Raw genomic sequence first — 22,169 nt, 5'->3', positions numbered from 1 at the left:
GGATGGACTCTTCATTAGGGACTGTAGTGACAAGGCAAGGGGTAATAGGTTAAAACTTAAACAGGGGAAGTTTAGATTGGATTCTTTACTGAGAGGGTGGTGAGGCACTGGAATGGGTTGCCCAGGGAAGCTGTGAATGCTCCCTCCCTGACGGTATTCAAGGCCAGATTGGACGAAGCCTTGAGTGACATGGTTTAGTGCCTATGGCAGGGGGGTTGGAACTAGATGATCCTAAGGTCCTTTCCAACCCTAACTATTCTATGATTCTGTGCTCTAAATATAATATTTTTGCTTTTTTCTGAGGAACAAAATAAAGAAAGGACATCCTCTTTACCTTACGTCTTCACTTCCAAGTGATTTTTTGCATAAAATATCTTTATTTGCCCAAGGAGAAACATTTGATTTTCAGAGACAATATCCTCTCAAAAACTTCCTTGTAATAAAAAAAATCATTACTAAATTTGAGCTTCAGATTTATGTCACAGACCTTGCATCAGATCATGATGAGTTTCATGGTGTCCTGATTTCAGCAGTAGCGGTTGTTTTTCTCCTTCTTTGTAGCTGGTTCTGTGCTGTGCTTTTGACACTCAGCCTGAGAACAACACTGATAACACCAATGTTTTCAGTTGTTGCTTAGTAATTTTTACTCTGTCCATGGACTTTCTGAGTCTCATGCTCTGCCAGGGAGGAGGGGAAAGCCAGGAGGAAGCAGAGACAGGACACCTGACCCAAACTGGCCAAAGAGGTATTCCATACCACAGCACGTCACTCCCAGAATATAAACTGGGGGCAGTTACCTGGAAGGGCTAGATCACTGCTTGGGTCAGGCTGGGTAATGGTTGGCAGGTGGTGAATGGTTGTGTTCTCTTCCCTTGTTATTCCCCTTATTATTATCGGTGGTAGCAGTATTGGTTTGTGTTATATCTTAGTTACTGGACTGTTCTCATCTCAACCCATGGGAGTTACATTCTTTTGATTCTCCTCCCCATCCCTCCGGGAGATGGGTGAGGAAGGGGAGGAAGTGAGTGAGCGGCTTCGTGTTTTTGGGTTGCCGGCTGGGCTTAAACCTTGACACAAGAGCAACAGATACAGAAAGCACTAATACTTAACATCATGAGTTGGATTCTTACATATCTGTGGAATTCTTTTTCAGTATGATTTGTATCAGAAACTAGAGTTTTATACTGCAAGGTTGTGTTCATACGATGCTGCAAGACAACAGCATATGTCTTCTTGATAAATTTTATCCAATAGCATGTGTGCTAGAGCTAACTGCTTTAGTCCTGCATTTGTCATTAAAATAATATTTTTCCTAGAGTTGTCTGTGTGACCATTTTTCAACATCCCTACTCCAGAGGCACCATGGCTATGACCAACAGCAGTCATGGTCAGTTAAAGAAGCAGAGTCCTGGAGTTGGGCAGAACTGGGTTTAGGGCTAACAAAGGAATAACATGTAAAGGTCACAATATATAGTAAATCTGAATGCAACCTGGAGCTGTAGGCCAAGGGAGAAAGAGAAAGGTTAGCAAGCACATAGAAATAACCCCAAGTCGACCCTAAAGGGCTGATAAAGAAACCATCAATGTGAACATAATATTCCCCCTGGTGAAGTACCCCAGTTGCATAACACTCCCTCCTCATTGGTGTACAATAATGGACATTAGACCCAGAGAAGGAGGGGAAGGGTGAGCACACCACCAGGAAAGGGGTAGAAACCAAGAAGTGTATGTAGAACTATTTTAACTGCAGCTTTATTCCTTCTGGTTTTGGTAACAATTAGACCTGAGCTATTGATGATTAGATTCTCAAGATTTCAATTATAGTTACAATAAATTCTTGATTTTCTTTATATACAAGATGTGCTTCCTCTTTGCTCATAAACCAGATTCTGAACTTAGCATCCTTCAGGACCTAATTCTATATATTCAATGTGTTCTAATTACTACTGCTGACCTAGTGGAAATAAGGTAAGTAGAGCACTACTCCTTATTAGTATAATATTAACAAAAATAGTCTCGCTTAAGTGGAAGAATTTTAGTTTAAATCTCACAGTTCTCTCAGATAAAGGATATGATTGTATTTCTATGGAAAAGTGACCCACTTATAGTATCTACATGGAGATTCCTTTCACAGCTTTTGCTGTCAAGAATAAAACTTATTTCCTAATTTTATGTGCCAAAAAGAGAAAAAAAAAAAAAATGGTACAACTGTAGTTCTGTATAGATAGATGTAGCAAGCAGTTATTCTATGCACAATAAGATTTTTTACTTCAACACAGTGACCAATTGAAGAGAAATTCAGACCTGGTGTGATAGCATAGTCCCTGAGAAATGGAGATATGAGTTGCAATCTCTGAATAACATTCTACTATTTGCTGAAAGCTTCATGCTCCGTAGTTTTCTGATGCGTTATAATCATCTGTTTTTATGGCGAACTGAAAGGCAATATTGTTCTTCAATTAATGTGAAGAAGCCAACTGTATCCTGGGCTGCATCAAAAGGAGCGTGACCAGTAGGTTGAAGGAGGTGATCCTGCCCCTCTACTCTGCTCTCCTGAGACCTCACTTGGAGTATTGTGTGCAGTTCTGGTGTCCTCAACATAAAAAGGACATGGAACTGTTGGAACAAGTCCAGAGGAGAGCCACGAGGATGATCAGGGGACTGGAGCACCTCCCGTATGAAGAGAGGCTGAGAAAGTTGGGGCTGTTCAGCCTGGAGAAGGGAAGGTTTGCATGGACACCTCACAGCACGCTTCCAGTATCTGAAGGGGGCCTACAAGGATGCTAGGGATGGACTCTTCATTAGGGACTGTAGTGACAGGGCAAGGGGTACTGGGTTCAAACTTAAACAGGGGAAGTTTAGATTAGATATAAGGAAGAAATTCTTTACTGTGAAGGTGGTGAGGCACTGGAATGGGTTGCCAAGGAAGGTTGTGAATGCTCCATCCTTGGTTGTGTTCAAGGCCAGGTTGGACAGAGCCTTGAGTGACATGGTTTAGTGTGAGGTGTCCCTGCCTATGGCAAGGAGGTTGGAACTAGATGATCTTAAGGTCCTTTCCAACCCTAACTATTCTATGATTCTAATTACAAGTATCTCAGTACAGAGCAATGTATTTAGATGTCTGTGAAATATGTTTTAAAATGGACATAATATTAAAAAACATGAATTTAATAAAACACAGGATGAAAAAAGAAAAATATCTCTAAGTTTGGTGGAATGCCTCTCTAACTGAAAGGGAAGCTACTCATTGAATTTGTTTTAAGATCTAAGTTATTAAAATTTTTACAATGGAAATGGAAATCTGAAAAGTTTTCAGGAGTTTACATATACTCCCTGAATCAGAAGGGAAGGACATGGAGCTACTTCTCTGGCTAATTAAAACCCACTGCTCTGCCAGTAAATATCATTGCAGTTACAATGATACCTATATATTTTAAAGAATAAAGTATAAGTTAAGGTCAGATATCAGGGCCTCAACAGAATAATAAAAAGAATAGTGTTTGTCCTGGGTTCAGCAGTAGCAGTCATTTTTTCTCCTTCTTAGTAGCTGGTGCAGTGCTGTGGTTTTGACTTTCATCCTGGGAACAGCGCTGGTAACACCAATGTTTTTAGTTACTGCTCAAATGTTAGTCTGACCAAGGACTTTCTGAGTCTCATGCTCTGCCAGGGAGGAGGGGAAGCTGAGAGGAAGCAGAGATAGGACACCTGGCCCATACTAGCCAGACGTATTCCATACCATAGCACATCATGCCCAGGATGTAACTGAGAATTACCCAGAAAGGCTGGTTCACTGCTCGGTCGGGCTGAGTATCGACGGGTGGTATTGTATTCTCTTCCTTTGTTATTTCCCTTATCATTATCATTATTGGTGCTCGCAGTAGTGATTTGTGTTATACCTTACTTACTGGGCTGTTCTTATCTCAACCAGTGGGAGTTACATTCTTTCGATTCTCCTCCCCATACCTCTAGAAGCAGTGAGGAGGGGTAAGAGAAAGGGCTGCGTGGCTGGTTTACTGCCTGAGCTTAAACCACGACAGTGTTAAAAGGAAAAATGAAATAAAAGATGGTGGACAATATGTTAGATAGAAAGGACAGAAAAAAAAGTAGCCATAGGAAAATTCTAGTTGGCAATATTGAACTTCACCTTTACTACAACACTTTAAAGTATTCCAAAATTCCAGATAGAGCAACAGAGGATCCTGTTAGTCTGAACCTTAAAAAAAAAAATCCAAAAAAAAAAAAAATCCAAGACTAAGTATACGTGTTACACCTTTCTATATCTTTGGTAATATTATGTCTTGGACATTATTTCTATTTTTTTCTAGCATGACAACCATTTGACCAATAGATAAAAAAATGACCAGAGGAAAATGGCAAATCAACCCAGTCTTGAATTCAGAAAACTCTTTCATTTCTTGTTCTACCTACATTTCAAACACTCTGGAGGTTATGCTAAGAAGTATTCAGTGCGTATTTTTGCTTGCTCTGAAAGTTTCAATCTTGTGGGCTTACCCTCTCCCAGAATTAGTATCTGATCTTGCGGACAGCTTTCAGGAGCGAAGCAGCAAATGTATACTAGACCATTAATACAATGCTGCTCCAAGGTATTTTTTTGTTCATTTGCAAAGGAATATCAATAAAGAGACTCAAAGAGCTACTCTACAGACGCTGCTACTGCAATTCTTTTCCTGCTAAGAAGTCTTTAGATTTTCTGTCCTTCAGCTCCATATCCTTTAAAACATACAATAGTACTTTCCAGTCCCTCAGAGGTATATTAAAGACAAGCTTATGAAAGGGCTGTTACATGTTTTGAGCTTTTATTAATGCAAGCCATAAACTTAGGGGCATGTGCACATGAAGTTTACAATGCACATACTAAATACAGCTTTGATAACTGATGCACAAACTGATAAGGAAAAATAACCCTCAAAAACCAGAATAGCAGCCATAACATAAAAATATTATTTTAGCATAATTAACATGTATTATTCTAGCATTATTATGTCTACACAAGATTGTGATTTATGGTGTAAATCCATGGCTATTCCTGCCAACTATTATCTTTTCTCAGTATATAATATTTTTGACTGTTATGTAGGGTAATTTTGTTCATGGCTTTTTGATCTGTCCCTTTGATGAAGACTGAGGTTCTGAGTTCCAGCATCAGTTTACTTAACGGAATATCTCTTTAGATTGTATGGGAAGTAGATGGGGGGTGCCGCCTTCTTCATCTGATAGTATAGATGTGGAAAGATATTTGCTATGTGACTTCAAAACAGCACTAGAGTATCCTAATTCTTAATAACTTAGGCAGCAAAACATCACAAGCAGAAGTTTCACCAGCTACCACTTCAAACAGACTTTTTTTCCACCCGTTGAAACGTTATCAGGCCATTATATAAAACTTAAATAATCAAGACACATTAATGTTTCCATGATCATGATCACATACTTAACGCTCACTGTGCTTTCTCCTTGATAATGACTCCCTGCTGAGATGACTGTATTGTACAATACAATCTCCCATTTCCTTTTCTGTGAGAGTATTCTTATATTTACTTTGGGATATTTTACATTTCCTCTTTGTAACTATATACAGATTTAAAAATGTGTGTTTGTTTTCCTTAAAAGGCAAATGTTCCTCTGTCCTTGTCGTGGTTTAAGCCCAGGCCGTAAATTAGAACCACGCAGTTTCTACTCCCCCCACCCCCGCAGAGGGATGGGGAGGAGAATCGAAAGAATGTAACTCCCACGGGTTGAGATAAAAACAGTCCAGTAACTAAGGTATAACGCAAATCACTACTGCTACCACCAATAATAATAATGATAAGAGAAATAACAAGGGAAGAGAATACAATACCTCCCTCCAGAAAAGAGCCCGAGAGAGAAGAGGACGTGCCCTTCCGGGAAACTCCCAGTTACATCCCTGGGCATGACGTGCTGTGGTCTGGAATACCTCTTTGGCTAGTTTGGGTCAGGTGTCCTGTCTCTGTTTCCTCCTGGCTTCTCCTCCTCCCTGGCAGAGCATGAGACTCACAAAGTCCTTCGTCAGGGTAAATATTCTGACCAGCAACTGAAAACATCGGTTTTATCAGTATTATCCCCAGGCCGAAAGTCAAAACACAGCACTGGACCAGTAGAAAAAATGACTACTACTGCTAAACCAGGACACCTTTGCAGAAAACTGTAACTGAATGCTTGCACCAAAAAATATCGTATTATTTTAGTACTCTTACTATGCTTTGTGTTTTAGAAGTATTTTAAGATATTAGCAAACTGCATATTTTCAATAAATGTAGGTATAATTGTGTGCATATGCACATGTATATGAGGTCTGTATTTCTATATACATATATATACAGTATAATTCTGATCTCAAATACATACACTAACATATAACTTTAGGCTGTAAGTTTATTCCCAAATCCTGTAATTAATTTTGTAGCATTCATATTCCTTTGTCTTCTTCTGCCTTCTAAGTCTTTCCTTTTTAGTCTACAATTAAAAAAAACTTAAAAATTTGAGAATAAACTAGTCATTAATATAAAGAGTAAAACTGGATAAAATGTTATTAAATACTAATTGAAAAATAATTACAGTGGAGTATCAACCTGAAAATGAACTTGCTTTTTCTTGTCTCTTAAAATTACAATAATCGTAGAAGTTATGGATATGATTACAGGGAAGAGTGCCTGACTCCAGACCTGCTGCTGTGAGGAAGACCAACTCCACTGGCCCTCTGTTTGGCCCCATTTATACCCTAGTTGAATCTGATCTGTCATGTTAGCCCTCATCAGCTGGGGACCTCACCTGCTGCCCCACAAGAGATCCCATGTAGACCTGGCAAGGGTTAGCTTACACAGGGGGCAGGCAGTGTACATGACCATTTCCAGAATTAGGCATGCTCACATTTGGGTCCTGCAATCTCAAAAATAGCACTCTGCTATGAAGTCTGTGGTTTCCTGCCAGGCCAGTGCAAACTGTACACATCCCTCAGAAGTCCCTTCTGTGATTTTGCCTGCTCTTGGTATTGATAAATCATACAAGCTTTGCTTCAGATTCACCTGCACTGCTCACTTACCTTATTTCTTCTGCCTGACATGTCTGAGTATCTTAACGAAACAAAATGTGTGTCTTGATATGGGGTAACTGTAAGGTGTTTCCAAACAGTGAGCTTTATGCTATGAGAAAGTGGTTGTATGACTGTGTTTTATCCTTTATAAAAAATGAATAACTATACTGTTTTTTATTATAATTAATGCTTCAATATTGTTAATATTGTATTATTGTATGTGGCATATTATCCTGTTCCCTATCACGGTTTACTTACGAATTCTCTGTTCATTTCTGGAACTATGATTTTCTTGACAACAGCATTAAAGTATTCAGCACAATTCTTATTTCCGTGGTAAAGTCAATCTCTTCAGAGTTTTCCATGGGACTAATTTTGTAGCTGATTCTCTGCTTCTGCTTCTTTAAGGCTGGTGCAATTCTGCTCTTAGAAATAAAATGATTGTGCTTCAGTTTGTGGTAAAGTGAGATCAGAACGATGAATCTATTAGTACGGTATTTAGTGCAAGTTCCTGACAGGTAACTTGCAGTGTGGCACAATGCAGTCCAAACATTCATTTTCTGTTAAAATACTTTGAAAAAGCCTAGAAAAATAATAAGATTACATTTTCTTTTAGTCTTTCATATCAGTATATATCTGTTCTGGAAACACAGTTGATCAATTTCATTGCTGTGTCTTAAAAACAAACACTTGAAAACTTACTCAGGATGCTCACTTACTGTACTGAGTTGTCAATAGAAGCTTTTGTACATTAAAGCTTTGTACTGATAGTTTATATGAAAAAAAGAAACCAACCAAAAACCAAAACAAACCAAAAAAAAAAGGTAATCTTTGAAAGATCAGAATCCAAAGGGTACCAGCCTTTTGCAATATACTCTTCTTGAAAAAGGAAATAAAAAAAAGCTGGCAAATTGTATTTCATTCTGTCAGTGAGTATGTTGTATTCCATCAGGTTGCATATAATGTGTGTGTTTTAAACAATTAATACAAGCAGAAGTTTTGTTAATGTCAAGCCATTTTCAGCTAATTGGTAGAAGCATACTTTGCTGCTGCTGTTGTACTCATGATTAAAATGTAGCTAAAGAATATGAGCAAGATTTATAGCAGTGTCTGCCAATTTCAGTTAAAATGAAACAGAATTTTCAAACTCATATACCCACATCACAGCAGATAAAATGATTCTGTTAGTAATTAACTGCATTGGGTTAACTGTGGCTGGACACAAAGTTCCCACCATAAGCCACTCTATTACTTCCTTTCTCGAATGGTTAGGAGACAGAAAATATAACAAAAAGCTCATGGGTTGACATAAGGACAGGGTGAGATCACTCAACAATTAACATCATAGGCAAAACAGACTCAACTTGGGAAAATAAGTTTAATTTCTTAACCAATCAGAGTACGGTAATGAGAAAACAAATCCTAAAACATAAAACACCTTTCCCCCATCCCTCCCTTCTTCCCAGGTTTAACTTCACTCCCAATTTTCTCTACTTCCTCTACTGACAGCAGCGCATGGGATGGGGAATAGGGGTTGTGGTCAGTTCATCACACATTGTTTCTACCTCTCCTTCTGCCGTGGGACTCCTCACACTCTTACCTTGCTCCAGCAGTGGGTCTCTCCCACAGGAGACAGTCCTCCATGAACCTCTGCAAAGTGAGTCCTTCCCACAGGCTGCAGCTCTTTATGAACTACACCAAGTGGATCCCTTCCATGGAGTGCAGTCCTTCAGGAACAGACTGCTCCAGTGTGGGTCCCCCATGGGGTCATACCTTCCTTTGAGTATCCCCTTCTCCAGTGTAGGGTCCTCCACAGGCAGCAGGAAAACCTCTGGTCTGATGTCTGGAGGACCTCCTCCCCCTCCTTTTGCACTGACCTTGGTGTCAGCAGAGCTGTTTCTCTCACATAGTGGCTACTGCTGTAATCCTGAGGTTTGAGCTCTATATTGAGCTGTACAGGAGGTTCTGAACCTAGGGACATCCAAGCAGAGCCCCGTCCTCCCTCCTCGGTCCTCGGCAGCCAATCAGGAGGGTAGGAGGAGGAGCTAGGTGCTTCTGCGGGAGATTTAATCTGCACGGCAGGAAGAAGTGTCATGGCAGTGCTTTCAGCTCAGAGCTAAATTCACCCTGTCTGCAGAAGCAGCCCTGAGAAGTCAGATGTTTGTACTCAGACAGAGCTGGTAAGGAAAGAGATGTCAGCACAGGCAGTAGCCTGCAAAGGACACCCACACATGTTCTCTGGAAAAAAGGCTAGTATCTGCACAAAGTGTGCACAGGTTGAGGACGTGTTGTGGCAGGCAGCTCAACTACAAGGGACAGTTAATAGGCTGTGCAGTATTAACAGACCTGAAAGATAGGTGTGTGGCTTCAAAGCATACACCTACAGTGGATACAACTGAGTCTGAGACACCTTGGACTGTGGTGACCCACAAAAGCAGGTCTCCAACTCAACCTCCACCTTCCAACATCCAGACCAAAACCAGGTATGATGGTTTAAAGGCTTTAGATGTCCATGAGCAAGGTCAACAAGGAGAACCTGCACCAGCACCACCATACTCTAGCAAAAGAAATGTTGAGGGATTGTAGTGGGTGACTCTGTGTTAAGGGGCACTGAGGCACCCATCTGCTGGCCTGATAGGGAGTTATGCGAGGTGTGCTGCCTACTCGGAATATCTATGATGTTGCCGAGAGAGTTCCCCAGCTTCTCAATATCACAGACTAACACCTGCTGTTACTTTTTCATGTAGGTACAAACGGCACCACAAGTCATAAAATAGGCAGGATCAAGGAAAGGCTATAAAACCCTGGTGATGCAGGTGAAAAACATTGGTGCCCAAGTCATCTTTTCACCTGTCCTGCAGCTCTGTCAAAGAGTAGATGGCCAGTCATAAATTCACAGTATCACAGTATCAAAGTATGTTAGAGATTGGAAGGGACCTCAAAAGATCATCAAGTCCAATCCCCCTGCCGGAGCAGGAATACCTAGACAAGGTTACACAGGAATATGTCCAGGCAGGTTTTGAATGTCTCCAGAGAAGGAGACTCCACAACCCCCCTGGGAAGCCTGTTCCAGTGTTCCATCACCCTCACTGAGAAGAAGTTTCTGCTCAAGTTTAAGTGGAACCTCTTGTGTTCCAGTTTGTACCCATTACCCCTTGTCCTATCATTGTTTGCCACTGAGAAGAGCCTGGCTCCATCCTCGTGACACTCACCCTTTATATATTTATAAATGTTAATGAGGTCACCCCTCAGTCTCCTCTTCTCCAAACTATAGAGATCCAGCTCCCTCAGCCTTTCCTCATAAGGAAGATGCTCCACTCCCTTAATCATCTTAGCTGCCCTGCGCTGGACTCAGCTAGCAGGTCCCTGTCCTTCTTGAACTGAGGGGCCCAGAAATGGACACAATATTCCAGATGCGGTCTCACCAGGGCAGAGTAGAGGGGGAGGAGGACCTCTCTCGACCTACTGACCACCCCCCTTCTAATACACCCCAGGATGCCATTGGCCTTCTTGGCCACAAGGGCACAGTGTTGGCTCATGGTCATCCTGCCGTCCACTAGGACCCCCAGGTCCCTCTCCCTTACACTGCTCTCTAACAGGTCATTCCCCAACCTCTATTGGAACCTGGGGTTGTTCCTACCCAGATGCAGGACTCTACACTTTCCCTTGTTTTATTTCATCAAGTTACTCCCTGTCCAACTCTCCAGCCTGTCCAGGTCCCGCTGGATGGCAGCACAGCCTTCTGGCGTGTCAGCCACTCCTCCCAGCTTAGTGTCATCAGCAAACTTGCTGATAGTACACTCAATTCCCTCATCTAAATCGTTGATGAATGTATTAAATAATACTGGCCCCAATACTGACCCTTGAGGCACTCCACTAGATACAGGCCTCCAACTAGACTCCGCCCCATTGACCACAACTCTCTGGCTTCTCTCCTTCAGCCAATCCGCAGTCCACCTCACTACCTGATCATCCAGACCACACTTCCTCAGTTTAGCCGTGAGGATGCTGTGGGAGACTGTGTCAAATGCTTTGCTGAAGTCAAGGTAGACCACATCCACTGCTCTGCCATCATCCATCCACCCTGTTATTTCCTCATAAAAGGCTGTGAGGTTGGCCAAGCATGACTTCCCCTTGGTAAAGCCATGTTGACTGCCCCTCATAACCCTCTTATCCTTGACATGCCTTAAGATGGCATCAAGGATAAGGTGTTCCATCAGTTTCCCAGGGATGGAGGTGTGGCTGACCGGTCTATAGTTACCCGGGTCCTCCTTCTTGCCCTTTTTGAAGACTGGAGTGACATTTGCTTTCCCCCAGTCCTCAGGCACCTTGCCCGTTTCCCAAGACTTGGTAAAGATGATGGAGAGCGGTCTAGCAATGACTTCCGCCAGTGCCCTCAGCACCCGCGCGTGCATCCCATCTGGACCCATGGATTTATGGATGTCCAGATTGCTCAACTGGTCTCTAACCCAGTCCTCATCAACTAAGGCAAACTGCTCCATTGACCTGACTTCATCTGAGCTCTCAGGGGTACAGGGCTCTTCAGGACTGCCTCCGGCAGAGTAGACTGAGACAAAGAAGGCATTCAATAACTCTGCCATCCCTGTATCTTCTGTCACCAGGGTACCCATCCCGTTCACCAGTGGGCCTACCTTGCCTCTGGTGTTCGTTTTATCTGCCATGTATTTGAAAAAGCTCTTTCTGCTGTCCTTAACCTCTCTCGCCAGATTTAATTCTAAGGAGGCCTTAGCCATCGTGGCTGCATTCCTACATCCTCTAGCAGCAGCCTTATATTCCTCCCAAGTGGCCAGCCCCTCCTTCCATGACCTGTAAACTCTCCTCTTCCACTTGAGCATACCCAGCAGTTCCTTATTTAGCCACGCAGGTCTCCTGGCCCTCTTCCTTGACTTCCTACGTGCCGGGATGCTCTGATCTTGAGCTCGGAGTAAGCAATTCTTGAATGTCAACCAACTATCTTGGGCCCCTTTACCCTCAAGCAGCCTTGCCCATGGGATTTCCCCTAGCAATTGCTTGAAAAGGCCAAAGTTTGCCCTGTTAAAGTCCAGGCTTGCGATTCTACTTGCTATTGTACTGGTCCTACCACACAAGATCCTGAATTCCACCATCTCGTGGTCGCTGCAACCAAGGCAGCCCTCAACCTTTACTGCTTCGACCAGACCCTCCTTGTTAGTGAGGATGAGATCCAGCAGCGCTCCTCTCCTGGTTGGCTCATCCACCATTTGCATGAGGAAGTTATCCATACACTGGAGGAACTTCCTGGACTGTGGCTGGGTTGCTGAGTAGTCCTTCCAGCAAACATCAGGGAAGTTAAAATCCCCCACGATGACCACGGCCTGTGACTTTGAGGCCGCCCTCAGCTGCCTGTAGAAGGCCTCGTCAACTTCCTCAGCCTGATCTGGTGGCCTGTAACAGACACCCACAACAGTATCGCCCCTGCCAGCCTGCCCCTTAATTCTCACCCACAGACTCTCAACTCGCTCGTCCTCTGTCCCTGGACAGAACTCAGTACATTGCAGCTGCTCTCGCACATAAAGAGTAACCCCACCACCCCGCCTGGCTGGCCTGTCTTTCCTGAAAAGGACATAGCCCTCCATGAGTATATTCCAGTCATGTGAGCTGTCCCACCACGTCTCTGTAATTGCCACCAGATCATAATCTCCTGACTTAACACAGGTCTCTAACTCCTCCTGCTTATTCCCCATGCTGCACGCATTGGTGTACAGGCATTTCAAGGAGGGAGCTGAGCTCACCGATTTCACCCTAGGATTATAGGAGGCCTCCCAGTTTTCATCAATTCTAGAGTGCTTCCCCACTGGGGCCAGCCCAGCTACAACCCCATCCCCCTTCGAATCTAGTTTAAAGCTCTCCAAATGAGCCCTGCTAATTCATGCCGCAGCATCCTTTTGCCTCTGTGAGATAAACCTTTCCCACGTGCCATCATCCGGACTGGAGCCTTATAAAACCAGCCGTTATCAAAGAATCCAAAGCCCTGCCTGCAGCACCAGTCTTGTAGCCAATTGTTTATGGACTGAATTTTCCCATTCAGTCCCACGTCATCACTGGAAGATGAAAGAAGTGAGGAGAAGATCTCTTGAGCCCCAGACTCTTTCACCATCCGCCCCAAGGCCCTATAGTCTTTCTTCATCCCCCTCAGACTGCGGGAAGCAGCTTCCCCCCACCTGTCTGGAAGATCAGCAGCGTGTAGCAGTCTGTCAGGTGCACCAGGTTGGGGAGCGCCCTGGTGATATCCCTGATCCGGGCTCCAGGCAGACTACACACTTCCCTATGATGAGGGTCAACTCTGCATATCGGGCCCTCTGTTCCTCTCAGAAGGGAATCGCCTACGACAGTGACCTTTCTTTCTTTCTTATCAGAGGCAGTCTTGAGGTGCGAAGTCGACCGCCTTTTCCTATGTGACCTTGTAGGCCGGCCTTGCACCACATCCTCACTTACCTCCCCATCAAGATCCAGGACCTCAAACCTATTATGGAGGGGCACCTGGGGAAGCAGGGCAGGAAGGGAGGACGGTTGCCCACGACTCCGAACTGGAACTTGCTTCCAGCCCTCATTGTCTTTTTGGTCCCTTACCTCTGCACGACAGCTACAGGGCAGGGGCTGTCTCGGGCCATCCCCCTCTGTCTGAGAGGGCAGGGGGTCCATCCCCTTTTGGGGGGGTATCTCCCTGGAACCGTTCCTGCTGGCACGCCAGGGAGTTACTCCACCAGTCGATCTCCCTTTCACACTCCCTGATGGTCCTCAGCGTCTCGACCTCCTCCTTAAGTTCTGCCACCAAGCTAAGCAGATCTTCTACCTGCTCACACCTCACGCAGGTGGAATGCTGGCCTCCCTCCCTCGGCAGCAGCAGGCTCTGGCACTCCCTGCAGCCAGAGACCTGAACAGCCACGGTCTGGGACAGGGTCTCTGTCTGAGTTGCTACAGTCTCCTTACTGCAAGCTCTCCTTCTGGAGGTGACCATATTGGTCAGCAGTCTGGGACACCAGCAACAGGGTTCGCAACACGACCTGCTTGTTCCTCCCTGCGCCTGGTGGGCAGCGACACGTCATCACATTATATCAAATCTACAATAGGTAGATATTAAGTCTATTATTCAGTCACAGAAATAGGACTTGAAAGGAGACTGAGCTCTTCCTGAAATGTTCACATGGAATAAAAAATGCTTTTTTCTTAAAAAAGATAACTTTTTTTGACAACTTTGCATTGTGTCATGTCATGATATGAAAAGATGACCAGTGTCCAGTTTTGTATTTGCTGCTTTTGTAACCATACTCATTTGTCTTTTAAGGTTTTACCCAAATTAAAAAAAAGTAAAGAGAAGGAGCCTTACTTCTCAATGACCGTTTCTATTCTTGGATTTTGCAAGCATTTATATGCACAATAGACTAAAATATCTGAAATACCTGGAGGAAAAAACAGGGACTAAATTCAAACATTGATTTTTAGACTGGAGTTGATAAAAAATTATGAAATACAGACTGACTCTTAAAATTTCTAAACATTTAGCAATGTTCCTTTTACTTTTCCACATGGTTGCAGAGTACAGATTCCTATAGCTGGATGATTGACTGATTGAGGACTATGCCTCAAAAGACATTTAAACATAAGACTAGCTTATGGCTAGTAGCTAGAATTGCTGATGATCATTCAAAGCTATGCATTTTCACGCTCACTCGTTGAAAGCATCTAGAGTACATAGAAATATTGCAGAACACGGTAAGTTTCAAATTCTTTGTTTCCCACAGTTTAATAATTTCCCATGTGTATAATGTTTTACCAAAGAACATACTGAGTCATATAACTTAATAGTATCTGTGATAAACAGCAATCTTAAATACACTTAGTAATGTGTGATGTTCAAGGATTGTAGACTTGTTAAATGTTAATGAGTTATCAGCAATAGCACCATGGTTTCTCTTCAGGGGCAGAACAGAATAATTCCCAGTGATTTAGGGGTGCAAATTATGAAATTCACATTTATGTGTCTATAGATGATAAACCAGTGTGAAGGGTTTCTGTGTGGCAAGAGACAGTTAAGCAGGATAACCATTTCCTAACCTATAAATGCTTCCAAGTTCCATAATGTTGGTGTTCTACATAGAGATAAATGAAAAAATTATCTCCTTCACTTTTCACAAGAAAAGGTAGTATGCAATCCAGAACAACCAACCACTGCTTGGCTTCATCAGTATGATAGCATAAATATCTCTACCTGCATCAGATCAAAACTGGAATCACACTGTTGTATATTTTTAAGTGAGAGCTATGACCAGTGAATTGTCTTGTACTGTATATGACTACAAATTAGTGTTTAATAGTAACAAATTCAGTATGAGGAATTGAAATCTGATGGATCAGAGACCCTTATCCTTAGTCTCTCATTTTCAAACTCAGTAGGATTAAGCAGCAGAAGACAGGAAAACAAGGATTCCTTCTGGAAAGTGTTTACATTGCTTCTTTACTTTTATTGGAAACTGCTCTATGGGAAGATCATATGTACCCAGCAAGTATGCCAGATTTCCCTGGAAAGTCTGCCAGATTTCCCTGGAAAGTCTACCAGATTTCCCTGGAAAGTCTACCAGAAACATAATTTCAAGTGGAAGACATTTCGCTCTTCTACCATATACGTCACACTTGTCTCTGGAGAGCTCTAGCTGTCTTCTTCAGTTGTCTATGAAATTGTTGTTCACCATGGCTGCTGTCCAAGTAGTCACATTTTCAAATTCAATAGCCTCACTGATGTCAGATTGTCATCAGTCAGACATGCATTTTTATTAAAACTTTTTTTCTAAAGTGTAAATTTGTTAAAATATCCAACAAAGCAAATCACACCACTAATACCTCATTTTGAGCACAGTTAAACTCAGATTTTAATTCTCAGAGGTACTTTTCCTGTAAAAGTCGTTACTCAGACTGCTACAATAACTCCTCAACTATGTGTTTTCATTGGAAATGATAAATACTCATCCTAATTCAAACCAAACTGAACATCCAGAAGCATTCTCCATTGGTGAATGAGCCTATTGGTAGACTTCTGTCACTCACTATACTGAGCACTATGATACTTTCCTCCTAGTTTCTTACATAGCTTTTATGTATTTCTGTGACTGAATAACAGACTTAATATCTACCTATTATAGATTTGACATGTGATGAATTCATGACTGGCAATCGTCTACTCTTTGACAGAGCTGTTATTTCAGTGTAATATCAAGGTGCCATAGCTTAGTGTGACTCAGCATTCAAGAAATATTTGCATTCTAGGAGATGTACATGACAGTAACATGCCAATCTATTTCTATTTGCTGAGGTGAGTAGCTCGAGAGAGGATGCCTTCAGCACCGGAGCAGGGAGGAGATCAGCGTCCAGGAGCCTCTACTCAGAGCGGCCAGAGCCACCGAGGGAGCCTCAGGTCCTCAACACGACTTGGCCAGGAGCCGGCAACTCAGCTGACGTGAGCAGCTGACTCACAGGGGGTGGAGCCACAAGGAGCGGCACCAGCTCTGACTGGTTAAAAACGTGCCCCTGGGAGCGTGAGCAACCAGGGCGGGTCGAGGTAGTTCACGCAGGCAGGCGAGCGGTATGGTGAGTACTCACCGTATGACCAGGGCCCGGTCTGGGAGCTCTGCTCTGCCTGCCCTGATGGTGGCCAGTGTAGGCACCCAGACAGAGCCGATGAGAGGGGAGGCTGCAGTGCAATTCTCAGAGTGTAGAGAGTGCCTGCACTGGTCTCCTGAGGGAACAGTGCCCAATGGGCAGGGCTGCAGTCGGTGCTCCCTGGTGGAGGTCCTCCTGCAGCAGGTAGCTGAGCTGTGGGATGCTGTTAATAGGCTGCAAGATGTCAGGGAAGCTGAGAGGAAGCAGGACTGCCTCCTCCAGGCCCAAACTGTGCAGGGGCCTCAAGAGTCCCCTGAAGCTCATGGAGGAGTGGAGGAGGCTGTCAACCCAGGAAGCTGGGAAATAGTAACAACAAAAAACAACAAAAAAAAAGAGGAAGAGGACAATTAAAAACAAGGGGATTCCTCCTAAAGCTGTTGTCCCCACCCAGAACCACTTTGCTGTCCTCCAGGGTGCTAAGAAGGAAGGTCACTTGCACCAGAAACAACTGGCTGGTGCACTGGTAAAGAAGATCACTACTGGTGCTGCCAGGAAAAAGAGACGGGTCATAGTGATAAGGGACTCTACTTTGAAAGGGACAGAGGCACTCATCTGTCGGCCTGACCCGATCTCGAGGGAGGTGCGTTGCCTACCTGGGGCACGGATCAGGGATGTTGCAGAGAGGCTGCCTGCTCTAGTGCGTTCCACGGACTATTACCCACTTCTGGTGATCCATGTAGGTGCTAGTGATGTTGATAGCAGTAACGTGGAGAACATAAAGAAGGACTACAGAGCCCTGGGAGAGGTGGTTAGAGGCTCTGTAGCTCAGATTGTCTTTTCATCAATTCTCCAGGATACAGGGGGGGACCTTAAAAAAGCTAGGAGGATTGGCCAAGTTAATAAATGGTTAAAAGGATGGTGCCATAGTCAGGGGTTTGGGTGTTTTGAATACGGGACCCAAGTTAGTAGGCCAGGTCTACTGGGGGCTGGTAGAGCTGATCTGACAAAGAAGAGGAAGAGTGGGTTTGGTAGGAGGCTTGCCAGGCTGGTCAAGGTTTCTTTAAACTAGATGTGTGGGGAGAGGGGGGCATCATTCCATCCCAACATACCCAGTCAGTTGCCAGCAACTACAATAAATGCTCGGAGTGATGCAGAGATATTCCAGCCGCTCCCGCCAGTGAGCCAGCTTCATTTGGAGCTCGGCTCAGATGTCTCTATACAAACACCCGTAGCATGGGGAACAAACAAGAGGAATTAGAGATGTGTGCACGACTATGGGAGTATGATATAGCAGGCATCACAGAAACATGGTGGGATGGCTCCTACGACTGGAGTGTTGGAATGGAAGGTTACAGGCTCTTTAGAAAAGACAGGCCCAGCAGGAGGGGAGGGGGAGTTGCTATTTATGTTAGGGATAGGCTGGAGAGTATAGAACTCTGTCTGGGGACGGGTGAGCAGTCGACAAAGAGTTTGTGGGTCAAGGTTAAAGGGAGAACAGCAATGGGGGACATTATTGTGGGCATCTGTTACAGACCGCCTGATCAAGAGGAATCTGGATGAAGTGCTCTATAGGCAGATAGGAACAGCCTCACGCTTAGAGGCCCTTGTCCTCATGGGAGACTTCAACCACTCTGATATCCGTTGGAGTGAAGGTACGGCCCAGCACAAGCAACCAGGAGGTTCCTCGATTATGTAGGAGACAACTTCTTTCTGCACGTAATAGAGGAGTCGACAAGGAGAGGTGCCATGCTTGACCTCGTGCTCACCAACAGGGAAGGGCTGGTTGGAAATGTGACGCTCCAGGGCAGCCTTGGTTGCAGTGACCACGAGATGGTCGAATTCGAGATCCTTGGGACAGTGAGAAGAGCGTGCAGCAAGCTCACTGCCCTGGACTTCAAGAGAGCAGACTTTGGCCTCTTCAGGAGCCTGCTTAGTAAGGTTCCATGGGATACAGCCCTAGAGGTCAGCGGGGCCCAAGGCTGTTGGTTGCTATTCAAGGATGACCTGCTCCAAGCTCAGGAGTGTTGCATCCCAACTAGAAGGAAGTGCAGCAAGAGGACAAGGAGACCTCCTTGGATGGATAAGGAGCTGCTCAGGAAAATTCAAAGGAAAAAAGGGGCTTATAGAAGGTGGAAGCAGGGACAGGCGGCCTGGGAAGATTACAGGGATGTTGTCTGGGAAGCTAGGGACCAGGTGAGGAAGGCTAAGGCCCAGTTAGTTTTGAACTTGGCTAGGGATGTTAAGGATAACAGGAAGGGATTCTATAGGTACATCATGAATAAAAGACAGACTAGGGACAACGTAGGCCCCCTTCGGAAGATATCAGGAGAACTGGCTACCCTGGATTTGGAGAAGGTTGAGGTTCTTAATGACTTCTTTGACTCAGTCTTCACTGGCAAAGTCTCTGACCGCACCACCCAACTCTTGGAAGGCGAATGCAGGGACTGTGAGAATGAAGACCCTAGGCCCACTATGGGAGAGGATCTGGTTCGAGACCATCTTAGAAACCTAAACGTTCACAAGCCCATGAGACCTGACAACATCCACCCGCGGGTCCTGAAGGAGATGGCGAATGAAGGTGCTAAGCCACTGGCCGTCATATTGGAAAAATCATGGCAGTCAAGTGAAGTTCCCGACGACTGGAAGAAGGAAAATATAACCCCCATTTTCAAGAAGGGGAAAATGGATGACCTGGGGAATTACAGACCAGTCAGTTTCACCTCTGTGCCTGGCAAACTCTTGGAGCAGATTCTCCTGGGAGACATGCTAAGGCACATGAAAAACAAAGAGGTGACTGGTGACAGCCAGCATGGCTTCACTAAGGGGAAATCCTGCTTGACCAATTTGGTGGCCTTCTATGACGGGGCTACGAAACTGATGGACAGGGGCAGAGCAGTTGACGTCATCTACCTGGACTTGTGCAAAGCGTTCGACACTGTCCCACATGACATCCTTGTCTCTAAATTGGAGAGACATCAATTTGATGGGTGGACCACTTGGTGGATAAAGAACTGGCTGGATGGCCGCACGCAAAGAGTTGTGGTCAATGGCATGATGTTCAGCTGGAGACTGGTAACGAGTGGTGTCCCTCAGGGATTGGTGTTGGGACTGATCTTGTTCAACATCTTTGTTGGTGACATGGACAGTGGGATTGAGAGCGCCCTCAGCAAGTCTGCCGATGACACCAAGCTGTGTGGTTCAGTTGATACACTTGAGGGAAGGCATGCCATCCAGAGGGACCTCGACACGCTTGTGAGATGGGCTGATGCCAACCTTATGAAGTTTAACCATGCCAAGTGCAAGGTCCTACATCTGGTTTGGAGCAATGCCAGGCACAGCTACAGGTTGGGCAGACAAGAGATTCAGGGCAGCCCTGCAGAGAAGGACTTGGGGGTGTTGGTCGATGAAAAAATGAACATGAGCCAGCAGTGATGTGCTCGCAGCCCAGAAAGCCGACCGTATCCTGCGCTGCATCAAGAGGAGCATGACCAGTAGGTTGAAGGAGGTGATCCTGCCCCTCTCCTCTGCTCTCCTGAGACCTCACTTGGAGTACTGTGTGCAGTTCTGGTGTCCTCAACATTAAAAGGACATGGAACTATTGGAACAAGTCCAGAGGAGGGCGACGAGGATGATCAGGGGACTGGAGCAGCTCCCATATGGAGACAGGCTGAGAAAGTTGGGGCTGTTCAGCATGGGGAAGAGAAGGCTGCGTGGAGACCTCCTAGCAACCTTCCAGTATCTGAAGGAGGGCTATAGGTATGCTAGGAATGGGCTATTCATCAGGGACTGTAGTGACAGGACAAGGGGTAATGGGTTCAAACTTCAACAGGGGAAGTTTAGATTGGATCTAAGGAAGAAATTTTTTACTGAGAGGGTGGTGAGGCACTGGAATGGGTTGCCCAGGGAAGTTGTGAATGCTCCATCCTTGGCAGTGTTCAAGGCCAGGTTCAATGAGGCCTTGGGTGGTATGGTTTAGTGTGAGGTGTCCCTGCCCATGGCAGGGGGTTTGGAACTAGATGATCTTAAGGTCCTTTCCAACCTTAACTATTCTAACTATTCTATGATTCTATGATTAGTAAGTTTCTAGGTTAAGGATACAGCAGCTCATGAGCTAAATGAACATTATATTTGTTTTGATTTTGGAGACAGCAGTGCCATTTGGAATTTGTTTTTTTAAAAACATTTTATTGGATCTTGTAAAGAATGTGAATTTATCCATAGTCAAGGTGAATCAATCATTGTCTGATTTTGGTAAAAAAAAAATAAATAGAAAATATAAAAATTTCTCACTTTCTGCTTTCCTGTTTCCAGCCTTTTCTGAAGAAACACTGGAGCTTTTGACACTGCAGAGGAGGTCACGTTTTACAACTGAGTTTCCTAAATGAAACGAAATTAATATGTTCTCGGTAGGAAGTCTGCAGGGGGCAACTATGTAAAATTTGGCCCAGTCATTAAAATGATACTTTGCCATTTGTTTTCTTTTAAAGAATTATGTTACTGTTTGCCTTTCTTTTCCAGTTAAGAAGTTGGAGATAATATCATTTCCTGACGTGGTCTTTGCTGGAAACAGGGCTTTTGGCATTTACCCCAGATTTTGGTATGAGGTTCACGGTTTGTAATTTAATTCCTTTTAAATTGCATTGCCTGGACTAAGCAGCAGTTATATGTGATTCCCATGTTATGAATTCTGAAAAACCTTTTTTTTTTTTTTTTTAACTATGCCATCTTTATATAGCAGTATTAACTGTATCCCAAATTCATAGAATCATAGAATCATAGAATAGTTAGGATTGGAAAGGACCTTAGGATCATCTAGCTCCAACCTCCCTGCCATGTGCAGGGACACCTCCCACTAAACCATGCCACCCAAGGCTTTGTCCAACTTGGCCTTGAACACTGACAGGGATGGAGCATTCACAACTTCCTTGGGCAACCCATTCCAGTGCCTCACCACCCTAACAGTAAAGAACTTCTTGCTTATATACAATCTAAACTTCCCCTGTTTAAGTTTTAACCCATTACCCCTTGTCCTGCCACTACAGTCCCTAATTGGTCAAGGCTAACATATATGAAGTTATATGCAAATGTATAGTGAAAAAAAAAAACCCACAAAAAAAGACATAATTGGTAAATGAGACAAGCAAAAGCATGAATGCAGAGAAAGGTGACAATTCAGAAAAGCAAGACAGGTAAAAGAATTCAGGAACTATATATCTTGGTAGTCAGTGGGAGGGTTAACATTCAACTAACACATGGAGTAGGACAGTGTCATTTTCATATGTTTGTTTTTAACAGGAGCTGTATACCAGTCAGCTATTGCAATGCATTATATATATAAGAATGTGTGTTTGTGCCTCTTGAATATTCCAGTTATCCTGGTTATGTAAATAGCAAACAATTCAGTATCACCATCATTTAGCTTCCAGATATAATGAAATGGTAATAGACCTTCCTAGCTATGAGA

This window comes from Psittacula echo, assembly GCF_963264785.1.
Source record: "Psittacula echo genome assembly, chromosome: 1".
NCBI classification, from domain to species: domain Eukaryota; kingdom Metazoa; phylum Chordata; class Aves; order Psittaciformes; family Psittacidae; genus Psittacula; species Psittacula echo.
This window is presented reverse-complemented; position numbering follows the sequence as displayed.